The sequence below is a fragment of the Euprymna scolopes genome, chromosome 12, assembly GCF_053919585.1.
Source record: "Euprymna scolopes isolate OS-2025 chromosome 12, ASM5391958v1, whole genome shotgun sequence".
Taxonomy (NCBI): domain Eukaryota; kingdom Metazoa; phylum Mollusca; class Cephalopoda; order Sepiida; family Sepiolidae; genus Euprymna; species Euprymna scolopes.
This window is the reverse complement of record NC_136493.1, coordinates 85,867,234-85,881,359: the sequence shown is the minus strand read 5'-3', so window position 1 is coordinate 85,881,359 and position 14,126 is coordinate 85,867,234. Positions and strand designations below refer to the sequence as shown.

The 14,126-nt window shown below is 33.2% G+C and overlaps 1 protein-coding gene across 3 annotated transcripts in view; it reads left to right on the top strand.

The window, feature by feature from the left end:
* The window catches only part of LOC145291391 (uncharacterized), a 75,250-nt gene that overhangs the window by 44,431 nt on the left and 16,693 nt on the right, over positions 1 to 14,126 (top strand). The gene's annotated exons all lie outside the window — the stretch shown is intronic.

The following is a 14,126-nucleotide window of genomic DNA, read 5'->3' as shown; positions in this document are numbered from 1 at the left end:
GTAATAAAATTCCTGAGTGACGCCTGATATATACAGCTAGGTAGCAATAGCAAATGTTTGGCTTATTTAAATGGAAAAACACTTGAGTAGGTTTTATTTAAATTATAAAGAGATTTATATAAGTTTGAAATAGAATGTTTTTTTTTTTTTATTCTAGATTTTGATTGGAGGGAGGTAGATTTATTTTTTCAAATGATCTAAAAACTTGAAAAGAAAATCATTATTTCCAGCAGAGAAATATGAGTGCATCAATATGAATCTAAACAATCAATCGTACTAATAACTCTGCAGGGGTCATTGGCATTGTAGTCTGAAGATGGATCCCAACATCAGCTCTTTGTGATGATTATGCACCATATGTATTAGTAACAGATGTGTGTGCGTTAGGGTTAATGTTATCGTGCAAATTGAAAGGTGACACTGATTTACATGAAAGTCTAAATGAGTCCATTAGAAGGAAAAAAAAAAATATAGAAATAAGGATACTCTTTTAAATCCACAGTAAACAGCCTATAAACTCTCTGACCTTTTGTCTCAAACTGTTTCTTCTTTGTTCCCATGCATTAAATACTGAACCCTTATTGTCTATGTATTTTAGTAGAATCATGTGACAACTCTTTTTAAATTGATCCATAGTATAGAATATTAAATTAGCATTACAAGTTGATTTTTTTTTTTTTTTTTTTTTTAGATAATTATTTTATCAACTTGCATGAAAAGAGCTATGTAAAAGATGCTTAAAACCGTTTGAATTATGGAAATACCATCAGTAGTTCAAAAGTTAGGAGAATTTTAAGTGCCAAAATTTATGCTTTTCCTTTAGAAAAGATGGGCTAAATTACAGACCTCAACATTTCAAGAAATTCGGTAATTTCGCCACCATTTATTTATTTCTCAAGCTATTCATGAAATTTGGCACTCTTATGTAAAATTGTGTGCTCTTTCTGATTATGCAATAAAATCTTATGTATCTCTTTACCATAAGCCATGAATTATAAATTAAGATGTACAAATTTCAATTTTTTTTTTTTTTTTTAGTGGCGCATGGTATCATACAGTGGGTGTCTATTCATGAACAAAACTAAGTATTATAGTGGTATTTAAATATAGTTTAATCTGGGGTGTAGCCATTGAATACCTAAAGAGCATTCATGGCCAGTATTTACTACTCCCTTCAAAGAAAAAAAAAATGAATATATATGAATTAATTTCAGAAATAAATAAAATTTTTCATATAGATTTTGGATTTCTGTAAAAGATGGAAATTCCCATAGTCAGCCAGAACTTATGCATTTTGAGACCAATCCAATTTTTTATTTTGTAAATCCTCTCTGTGGCCCAAAATATACCCCTATTTTCTGAGATGCAACCATAAATCCTACTCTAAATGAATCCTTGATGTAGCTCTCACAGTACCAGGAATCCTGATAAGCAACAGCGATGTATTCACCAGTTGATGGTATTTTTTGTCATTTCTATTCTGTTGTTTTACTGAAAATTCAACTATGTAAACAAAGAAATAAAGCAGTAATTTTTTACCTTATTTCCACCTTAACATTTAAAATGATTACTTTTATATGTTTTAGGGTATGCTGAAAACGAATATTACATTAAAATTTTCTGCAAATAAGTAGTTTTCTGAATATTAAGCAATGTCATTTCTTATGGTATCGTTGGTGGCCGTCTTGGTAGATGCAAGCGCAACCCCAAGAAACTATGCACAAACACGCATACCAAGATGGCCACCAGCAATAATGTAAGAAATTACATTGCTTAATATCCGGAAAGCTACTTATTTGCGAAAATTTAAATGCGATATTCATTCTCAGCATACTCGAAAACCTTAAAAGGTAGTTATTTTAAAGAAAAAATGTTAAGGTGGAAACAAGGTAAAAATTTACAAAATGCATCACAATGAAATTCTTTATCGAACTGCCTAATTATTATTATTATTTAGATATCCTCAATTAAAAAAAAAAAAAAAAGGTTTGTTTTACAGATTCAAAATGGTCTTGACATTGAGTTAAAAATAAATTCTAGTTTCACGATATATTTTAATTGTTAGATGAAAGTACAAAATAGTTAACAAAACACCTTTCCTTCCCCATGTTAAGAATGGGTTTCTAAATAACATTAATTCAGCATGTTAGCATAAGTGAACAAGTACCTTTTATTTGTTATATATTTTTTTTATCACTAAAAAACAATTCTACCTTAAATACAAATAAGTTATAAATACAATGATAACAGAAACGCATGGTACATTTTGTTGTTTTTTAACGCTTTTAGTACATGTGTACTAAAAGCGTTAAAAACAACAAAATAGTATTGTTTGGAAATCAAATTTGAAAAACTTGAAAATAATTTTTTTAAATTGACAAATAGAATAAAAAATAATACTGATTTTTCTGCTTTCGTTTTGAAATCAGAAAAAAGTTGGGGTTTGTTTTTTTTTTTTTTTCATTCTTTAGTCAGCTGAGCATATAGCGATCCGTTTTTTTCCAAGCAGGTTTAATTTCTATAAAAGATAACATTTTAAAGAAAGTTCCGCACAATTAATAATTATCAAATAATCACATATTATACATGAAAATAATTCTGAAACTATTATCTATATGAAAATGGATGATATATACCGATTTATCTAATCAATTTTGAAATATTCTTCATCAACTTTGCTCTGTCATAATTTTTGAAAAGAAAAAAAGCAAAAAAAAAAAAAAAAAATAAGCAAAAAAAAAACAATCAGATTAATTAATGGCATTTTTAAACCTACATCATAATCACGTTGACACACTAGTTCTTGTTAGATCACCTAAGTTAAGCAATCTTGAGTCTAGTCAGTACCAGATGAGTGACTATTTGGGAATAGCAGACGCTGTATATAGGAGGATGTTGACCCCTCTTTGCAAGAACTGGAAAAACCTGATGTTATCATCTCCGCTGACTGAGATATGCATGTGATTGGGGACTGCTTGTGAATTTCATACTGCCATGAAATTTCCTCCTTTAGAGGAAGCTGGTCCAACCTACTTAGGATGATTATCGCTTCAGTATTTCTAAACACAAATTTTGTTTTTTTCTTGATAAAAATTTATTGGAAAGAAAAATTACAAAAGCTAAATCATACAATAATTTTTTTTTATTTTTATTTTTGAAAAACAAGAACTTTAGTGTAATACGATTATGTTTAACAAATGAATTTACAATGACTTAAAACAAATTGTTCACAAACCCACTCATCTCATATACCTAACTCCTTGACCTTTTTCTTACAACTTGCCCAGAAATTTGCTCATCCTCCATTCTGTCTCTTGGGATCTTCTGATCACTCAGTTGTTTCGATTAAGATAAAAACAAAATGTAATAAACCCTCAGATGTACCTCTGCATCGTACCGTTTGTTGCTATTCTATGGCTGATTAGAATCACTTCCTAACATTTATATCAGATATATCTCTGCACTCCATGTTAAAAAAAAAACGTCCACTATAATATCAGACCTAACTAAATGGTTGTCTGTATAGACTGCTTCATACCCTCCAAAAAATTTTAGTGAAAGCTCAACAGCTAGCCATAATTCACCCCATACACATGCCATTGCACACAGAAATCACTATTTCCATTGCTTCCAACATAATAGATGTGAAACTAAAGCCACCTTTTAGGACTGTCAGCAACTATCGTAAAAAGAGTAACAAACAATACAAGAGATTTGTATGCTCAGTATGTTAAGTTTAAAGTAGCTAAGCATTCATTTGGTTCCCACAAGTTTTGGCTGTTAACAAACCGTCCTGAACAGAAGAGTGTCCTCTATCTTTACCAACATTAATGGACCTGAGGTAATTTCAGCAGTATCTGTCAAAGCAAAACTCTTGGCCACCAAAAACTTTGCAGCAAATTCTACCCTTTAGCTTCTGAGACTGACCTTCACTCCTGATCTGAAATGGAACACGTACATCAAATCTGTTGATTGCTGGAAAAATGGTTGGATCACTCTACTGCTCCAGTAGGTATCTCACTGCCGATGCAATCCTCTATCTGTATATGAGCCAGATATGTCCTAAGATGGTGTACTGTTGCCACTTCTGGGCAGGAGCTGCTTGGCACATCATATCCTGCTTTCATAGAGTTCAAAACAAGGGCTCGACTGAACTCCAATCTATGGTTTCCCACTTGCTAAATTTCCACAAAAAAAAAAAAAAAACTCCACTCAACGCAATTTCCTGCACTCTGTGTGCCTAAATCTAAACATAAATTCCATGAACATAGCTTCTTTCCCAGTACTACCCGCCTGTGGAACACTGTTCCGCTGGCTTGCTTCCCAGTTAAATACGACATGGTAACATTCAAGTTCTTGTTTAGCTGCCTCCATGAATAATCAAATTCTACTTAATTTGCAACATTAATGATTACTACACTACCACCTTACATTCATTGACCCTTATCCTTGAGTGCCCTTTGAGCCTTGATAAGCAGTGACTTCCAAGTAAAAAAAAAAAAAAAAAAAAAAAAACCATTTTAGGTCCCTAATAAAATATTTAAGAGAATTAGATATGTATGTTCATTATTATATAACTAAGATTTAAAAATAATGTAAAATATTCTTTCAATTAAAAGTTGAAATGAGTTGGATTGAAAGAAGGTAAAATAAATTCATTTTCTGTAAACTCTTCATTTCTAATTCTGTGCGAATATGTCCTTTTTGTTTTGTAACTATTAGTTCTCATTAGTTGCATTCATCATCTCTATACCGAGCCTAATAACAATAAACATCAGCCTGTTTTCATTTCTTGGGTCACGATCTTTCAATATAGCTAGCTCTTTCTCCCTCTATTTAATCTAATTTCATAAGGGTTGCTAACCTCTATTTTTCCCCCTCTTTCTCTAGAAATGATCTCTTATGATGATTGTGATGTCTTAATCAAAGAAAAGGATGTTTCATTTTTATATCCTGTCACAAAAGATAGAATATTGTCTTTTGCCATGGTCACTTGTGTTGGGGTTTCAGGCTTAGAAGAGATATATTTGATGTAAACGTAAACATTTTTTTTTATCAGTAAGCAAGTTTCTCAATTTTATGAATTAAACATGCGGACATTGTTTTATATTTAAATATAACCGAATTTTATGCAAAGCTGTTGTAGTTTTTTGTATTAACCATAACTACTATTAAGAAATAAATAATTTGAATTATAATGTAAACACGTGTAATTATTTATGCAAAAGCCAAAAAAACATGACATTTTTTTAACTTTATTTAATTATTACTATTAAGAGTGTAATCTGTTTAGGTGAGTAATTTAAAATGTCATCATTTTATCAATATTCCTAACTGGAATAAGTATTAGACACATGATTTCTCTACTTTTTAGGGGAATTTTGTCTTTTTAATAAGTTTAGAAAAAGCGGATTTCCAATCAATGCATTCACTAAATTGCAGGTATCAAATGAAATATGAGTAAAACTTGCACTCATTTCTAGGGATCTTCAGCAAAAATAGGGCAGCACAGACACTGGGTGAAATGAGTTTAGGAGGGCATAAATGATTTGAGGCGACATTTATCCAAGATATGTTGAGATAATTCCTCCCATAAAATACACTGCGTCCCGGATGAATGCAGGCAACACACAACTGTTTGTGAATTTCATACTTTCATGAAACTTCCTCCTTCAGAGTAAGCTGGTTTAACCTGCATAGAGTTAATGCTGCTTCGGTACAGTTTCGTAATGCATGACGATCCACAGCAGCCACGATAATTATGAGCAGCCAGTCTTAGGACCAGCAGTGAATATCGTAGACCTGTAGATTGGAGATAGGTTCAATATCAGCTTTCATGTAACCATGTCTTCTGCTGGCCACTTGAGCATCTTTGCCAATCTTGGAGTGGTTCTGGATACATTGCTTCGTGGATGAACTCTTTTGTGTTGCTACATGCAAAATGATTGAACCAGCAAAGTTTCTTTAAAAGTGCTTGTTTAACGGGTATGATTCTACATTGCATCAAAATTTGGGTATTGGAGGCAAAACGGTGCTAACGGACTTGCACAATTTGAAAGCAGTATAGGAGAAACACTACCAACCTTTTGAGATCCACTACTCTCATTGGCCACGTTTTGCAGCTGTAAAGAACGATCATATTCACTGTAAGGGTTGTAAAGTTCGACTCTTATTTTACACGATGAAAACCGTTTCTCATGCTTCTTTGCTTCAAGTCTATACTTTTTTCTGAACTTGTTTTGTTTGTCATAGACAGGATGAGCATCTGCACCAGCTCCTTTCAGAAAAAGGCAAAATGTCATTATTCAGAGAATGGGTTGATTCACTAGTAGCTTGAATGCTCAATTTCAATTGCTGAAATTTAAAAATATCTGAACCTTGCTGTTGAAATTAAAAAAAAATATTTTTTCGTCATCATTGTAGTATTGTTTCACACACGTGGTTGGAACTTATGTTGAGATAAACTTTGTTTATGCATTTGGGAGTGTTATAATGATGAAATAATTTGTTCTTACCGTTCAGGCCTGTGTTCCACGTTATGAGAGTAGATAAACATCAGAGTGAGATTATTAATACATTTTATTAAGGGAAAGCCATTTACTCGAAGACCTCGGGCCAACCAGAAGTCTCAAATTGTAAGTGCGCAGTAAAATGTCTTTTGTGTATGTATGTTTGTGTATATATATATATACACACACACACCTCCCCTCCCAAGTCCTTTGATGTTGAAATACAAGTTCTAATCTTCCATCCATCTTGGTTGACCTGATCTTTATTGAGCTCCTAATTCTAAAGTTGCTGGATTTAGTGCTCCTGATCTTGGTTGATGAACCTGCTTGGGTACACTGAATATTGTGTCTGGGTAAGGTTGTGCTGCTGGCGTCTTTGAACAAGGTATCAGCAGTAGATGTCAGTAGTTTCGACATATACCATTCTTCATTAGTACCATGACCTTGATTGGGATTAATGTTGAATCACTTTGCCTACCCTAGAACAAGTTTTCCAATTGTGTATTTGGACATGATCCCCTCTTTAGTGGACCTCATACCGATTGCCATTGTTAGTTGAGGATGATCTGTAAAGAACATGACAATAATTTCTCGTACTTGGAAGAAGTGTTCTTAGTTGGCGGTTCATCAGTTTAGCTGGTGTTTTTGCCAGGTGTTGTGCGTAAGGTTAGTACGGCAAAGTATGGGTCATTTCCAGTCTGGAAACTTTTGAGCAATGTTTTTTCACTGTTTGAATGGTTTTCTCCACTAGATCATTAGATTGTGGGCATTCTTGGCGGCTAGTTACATGGGAAAAGTCCAATTTTGTGGCAAATTTCTTGTATTCATGAGACTTGAATTGGGAGCCATTATCAGAGATTACCAGTTTGGGTGATCTATACTTAAAGATGTATTTTGTAAGAGTTATCACCATTGATGCAGACGTATCAATGAGATAGCTAAATTCAAAAAGTTTTGAGTAGTAATCTACTACCATGAGATAATCTTTCCCACGCAGTCTGAAGAGGTCTGTGCCAACCTTCTGGCATGGTTGATCAGGTATATCATACGACATCTCTGGCTCTGAACTTTGATTTCTAAACTGTTGACATGAATTGCAGTTTTTTTTTATCATGTCTTCTATTTCTTTGTTCATATTTGGCGAAAAAAGAGTTTGCCTGGCATTGGATTTAGTTTTTTCAATTCCTAAACGTGCCTGATGCAAAATCCTGCATGTTTCTGCTCTTAAAATATAGGTGGAGACAAGTGCTGAGGTTGTATCAATGATCTGACCATCCTATCATAATTTCCTGTTGCAGTTGTTGTAGAGTTTCATCATTAGCTGTCTCGGTTGTCAGCTGGTGGCTATTGACATTATGGAGTGGATAAAAAGGTTCATTTCTTTGTCAGAGATTTCTGAAGTATTGTATTTCTGTGCTGCACGGCTGAGTGTGTCAGCAACATGCATGAGTTTGCCCTGAGTGTACTCAATTTCCAAGTTATATTTCTGTAAGTGCAATAAGAAGCATTGTACTCTGGGTGGTGTTTTAGCTATTGGTTTTGTGACGATAGTTTTGATCATTGTTTATTAGAAAGTGTTGGCCATGTAGAAATTCACGAAAATCTTCACAGGCAAATATTATGGTCAGCATTTCAAATTCAAGGGGGCAATAGTTTCTCTCAGCAGATGTAAGAGAGCAACTGCCACTGGAGCCCAAATATTGTTTTTGTTCCCACATAGCCCCATGTCCTAGCGTTGATGCGTCTGAAGAGACTCTGATGGGAAGTGCTGGGTCGAAGTATTTTAACGTTTGACTCTGCGTAACTAAATTTTTTAATTGTTGAACAGCTTCTTTTTGTGGTTTTATCAAAAGACTGCATATCTAGAAAAGGTATAAAGAAAAAGACATTGGAGTAAGATTATGAATATATTTTATTAAGGGAAAGCCATTTACCAGAAGATCTCAGGCAAACCGGAAGTCCCAAATCGTAAGTCCACAGTAAAATGTCTTTTCATACATATATCACAATCATTAGCATTAACTGTTTTCATCACATACTATAAAATGGTTTATCATGCATTAACCATCTTTAAACTATCGTGCCATCATTTTAATGGTCTACTTTTTTTTTTTCTTTTTTTTTTTTTTTTTACATCATTTCTTTGAGACAAGATCACATTGATCTGAAAAATAGCAATTTTATTTATGATGGATTGTATTTGAACATATACTTTAACAACTTCATTTGTGTGTGCGGATGATGTTTGGAAATAGCATTGTATAAATATTAAATTTGCATTTATTTATTCCTCATTTGTTGAATCAAAAGTCTGTTGGATATTGTCTTATATTCTTCCTCTGCAACGATATGTTTATACACACACACACACACACCTACTAAATTTGAACCAGCTGTGTTGTTGATCAAAAAGAACTTTTGTAGGATTTTTTATTTTAATTTCTGGGGGTTCGGCTCTTCTGCTACTAAATGCCAACTGCTGTTTGGTTGCTATGGATACGAACAAAGGAAAACACTGAAACTAGAACAGGTTCATTCAAGTTTGTTTATGAGCAGCAGGTGAAGAGGGAATAGCCGTTGAAAATTATCACCTGATTTTGTTTTTATTAAATATCATTGACCAGACTTGGCTTTGACCTGGTCTAGAATCAATGACAACAATTTCCCTTTGACATCTGAATCTATGCCTTGAGCAAGTGTTAACAAACTCTTAACCTCTCTACTGTTTTAACTGAATTTATCAAGAACAACATTACAGACTGGTTAACAATAAGGGTTATTACTTTTTGTAGAAGAAAACTTAACAAGAGATAAGGAATAGGAAACTGGATGGATAGTCCATAGTTCAACTGTCAAATGACTGATTTTGATATGAGAAAAATATCTCAAATGTAAGGGTTCATGCAAAATCAAATCCAGGATACCTTTTTTTAAGTCATGTTCACCCCAAACAAGGTATATTGCCACTTGGACGTAAGCGGCTACTATTTTGGACCATGTTTAGAGGAGATAAGCAAGATGACGGTTTAAACTTCTGCATGTCTGTTCAATCAGGGAAACTGGTAACAGGGGGAAATTCTAACGTCTAGCAGTTCTAAGGAAGAAGTTATTCGAGTAGAAGGCTTTCTGGCATCTAGGAACCTCTACAGTGAAGAGGTGAGATTTTGTTGCTAAACAGGTTTGTTGGGGGTGAGTATGTCAAGGTGGGTACAAGTGCAATGAGTTTGTTAGAGCACATTCCATTAAAATACTTGTAAAACGGGTACAGGATGCAACATTGTGGCGATGAAATGGGTTGGAGCTTAGTTGTCAGTGTTGGACCTATTAGATTGGAAACTCATTTTCGGACCTCCTCTATGAGGGAGAAACTAGTGGTAAATGCACCAGGTTAGATGTGGCAACAATACTCCATGCATAGGTAAATGATGGCTATGAGTAATTTTCTAACACAGTAGCGGGAACCTACCTTTTTTTGCAGCAGCTTTCGCAATATCCTCAATATATTTGTTCTAGTTCATGTTGCCTGTGAATGTTCAGCAAAGGTGTTTGAATTCATCTTGCTTAGTGTCTATTGATCTTAAAGCATTGAATTTTTTAAATTGGTAGTTGTATGTTCTCTAATGAGAATTCTTTAAAATATTCCTAATACCTATTGCTAAAATTTCACAAAAATCTGAGGATTGTAATTTTTACAATTCGCCCTCCTTACTCCTGTAAGTTAAATGTAGCCCACATTATGACCAGCTGTGTTCCAAAATTTATAATGATCAGTTAATTAGTTTAGTATTGAATGTTACACATAAATGTAAAAATAAACCTAACTTATATATATTCAATTTTGGTAAACAAAATTACCATAATAAATTTACTGTTTCAGTCTTTAAAGACATTCTCAAGTGACAAGAGACCTGTTTTTATTCAAGGCCAGCCATTTAATGAGAATCAAAAGAAAAGGTTTTCGTTAAATGACTGACCTCGAATAAAACCAGAGGTCTCTTGTTGCTTGATGATATCTTTTAAGACTGAAACAGTAAATTTATTGTAGCTAGTTATGGTAATTTTGTTTACCTAAACTGAATTAAAAAAAAATAAATAAAATATTTTTTAGTACTATCAACAACCTTGTTGAAATCAATGGTTTTTACTTTTGAGTTCTGTTTTATATATATACTAGCGAGGAGTACCCAGCGTTGCCCGGGTGTTTTTCGGGGTATGTGACCCCCCCCCCCCCCCGAAAATGTGAAAAAAAAAACAGGTGCCCGTAAAAAAAAAAAAAAAAAAAAAACGAAGCCTTCACGACGCGCAGTTGGAAAATAGTAAAGTGTTTAAAAAAAACAGGTGCACGTTTTTGATTGACGTGACGGCGATAGGTATTCAGTAGTTAGCATTTTGTGCAGGACAGTTTTGAATGAGGTGAATAAATCTGTTTGTTTGTTTTTAAAAACCCGCTCCCTGTTTATTAGGAGGAGCGAAATGAAAGCTACAGTCTGATATGACGAAGTCGACATTAAACAAACGTTACTTAGCTCTCTTGAGACAACTGGCTTTCGGCCTGTGATTAGAGTCTAGTTTCGCTTTTTTTTATACCGAAAACCGAATGTAACGCGTGCCGATGCGGAAAATGTCGAATAATTAACATTTGAAAGTCAATAAAATTAAATAGACAGGCGAGCTCCGTGGGTAACTCTGAGATATTACAATTTATAGATGATATAAAAAGTTTTAAGAAGTTGTGAACCGAGCAAGCGCTTCTCTGAAAGAAGCCTTTTGTGGACATCGAGGAAAAGCGTACATACATACATACATACATACATACATTTTCGCTTTTATATATATAGATAATGTGGAAGTTTAAAGGAAAAGAGTAAATTCAATTCTTTAAGGGGAGACTTATTGAGATAATTCAAAACTCATCAAAAATGTATTGGAGCTTATTTAGAAGTAAATAAGAAAGGAAATGAAGGTATAAAAACTATATATTAATGTATATAGATTTATTAATTTAGGGGTGTTGGGTAAGAATCTTCACTTACTCAACACCTTATCTTATTGAATAAAGTTATATAGATTAATATATAGTTTTATACCTTCATTTTACTTTCTTATTTACTTATATACTTAGAACAGAATTTTATGTCAGGCCATTGTGGGTTTTTGTATTAAATAAAACTACTATTAAGCAATAAATCGCTTAATTATAATGTAAACAAATATAATTGTTTTGTGTAAAAGCCGAAAAAGAGTACAATTTTTAAACTTTATTTAATTATTACTCTTAAGGATGTAATCTGTTTAGGTGAGTAATAAAAAAAAAATGTCATTATTTTATCAATATTTCTAGCTGGAATAAGTATTATTTTTTTATTTATTTATTTATTTTTTTATTACTTTTTCACCCAAAACAAGGCGCATTGCCACTTTGGTGTAGGGGGCTACTATCAGGGGCAGCAACTACTGGGGCACTATGTTGGGATTTGGGCAGCAAGATGTCAGTTCATGTTGCACTTGAACTTCTGCATGTCAGTACAGTTGGGGAAGCAGGAACTTGGAATAGAATTCCAGAGTCTAGCGGTTCTGGGTAAGAAACTACTGGAGTAGAAAGATCTTTTGCATCTAGGGATCTCTACTGTGTGGGGGTGGGATTTAGCTGCCTGTCTGGTTTGTCAAGGGTGTCTACGTCGTGGGGGCACAAGTGTCTGCAGTTCGTCAGAGCATTCACCATTAAAGTACTTGTAGAACAGGCAGAGGGATGCAACGTTTCGTCGATGGGACAGAGGCTGAAGCTTAGAGCCAGTTCAGGGCCTATCAGATTGGCGACTCTTTTTTGAACCTTGTCTAGGAGCGAGAGACTAGTAGCAGATGCACCAGCCCAAATGTGACAACAATACTCCATACAGGGATGTGAGTTCTGCTTTTTTTAATTTTTTTTCATTCACAAAAGTGAAAGGTAAGGGATTTTTCTTTTGTAGTCTTTTCACCTGCTCATTCAGTTTTTGTCTACTCTAAGATAATTATTAAAGATTAGAGAATTTTTTACAAGAAAATATTGATGTTAAGAGTTGAAGGCTTTGTGTACTGTATCATTTTTCATGAGAAAATTTAGGTGTCCTAGAACACAGGAAGTTTACTGGGTCTTTTAAATATTTTTATCCATCAGGAATGCAGGGCGTGTGCAGTGATTCTTATCTCTAATATTGTTTAGATTAATAACTAATTTGTTTCAATTGAAGAATTTATTTAGAATTTTTAGTTTGTTTATTTAATTCTTCAAAAATATTTGTGCTTAAAGTTGAATGTATTGACCTTTGTACTATTTTAGTTTGCCTATTGAGATCTTTAAAAGGCAGAAGTGACTCTGAATATTTGTCAGTTTTTAAGGTCTCCCATTTGGCAAAATACACGACTGAATTTGGTAAGATTTTCCATTTCTCTTTTATGATGTTTGTATCAATTTTAGAGATAGATGGAACTTGAACATTAATAGTAAAAAGAAATTGATTATTTGTAACTCATGCTTGCATATTTCTATTTTTAATGCCATAAAATAACTTAGGAGTTAGTATTTTGGTTTAGATTGTGTACATATGCACCAAGATTTTATTTTATTTTTTTTTATGACTGCATCAATCACAATCTACAAAATGTCACGATGCATCACCAATTTAATGAATTAAAATCCACAAATATTTCTACTTAAGGAAAATTGAAAATATTGATTTAAAATAAACTTTTTCTTATTGAGTTTTAAAATGTAACATGCATTTATTTATTTATTTAAAAAAAATTTTTTCCCAAATTGTCTTCGATTTTTAAAACAATTTTTTTTATTTCTTTGTTTCTGTTTATTTCTATACTAGCGAATGAAGGGTCTTACCCGGTTGTATGCTTCAATATTTATAAATTCATGTAGATTTTGTATTTATGATTAGAGTCAATTTTTGTATTAAATATTATCGCTAATATTATTATAAAAAAAACTTTGCGTGTGAGTTCATTATCTATGGATTCAAAAACGACTGTGCCAATTTTTATGAATTTTCACACAAAGGTTTTTTATGTTCCTGGCAGTGTTCTTTGATAGGTTTTGCATTGGAATGTCTCCGATAAGTATCAATAATCAAAATAATCTGATGAAAGAAGGAACAGATGATTTTGACCAATGTTAAAATCTTACACAGCCTAACGTCACAAGTGCATTTGACAAGTTTTATGGCCACACAAGCAGTAAGGCCAGACATAAAATCAACAGTAGGTTCTTTGATATGACAGAAGTGCGTTTAAGATGAATGTTTCTGTTTAAAGTGCAATTTAAGCATGATACTTCACTTTTGCATTTTAAACTTTAATTCAAGCCATTATATATAAAAAATAATTTTATAAAGTCAAAGACTACAATGTATTGTGGACTAAGTCACTGCGGGAGACATGTAAATCTTCCTCCAGGTGCATCGTGTTGAAGGCAATTGATTGAAAATGGGTGATTTCACCGATTTCAATGAAAATATGACAGCGTGAAACATCATTCAATCCCAGGCAATGTTTGGTCTCCCTGCTAGTGTGTGTGTGTGTGTGTGTGTGTGTGTGTGTATATATATATATATATATATATATATATAT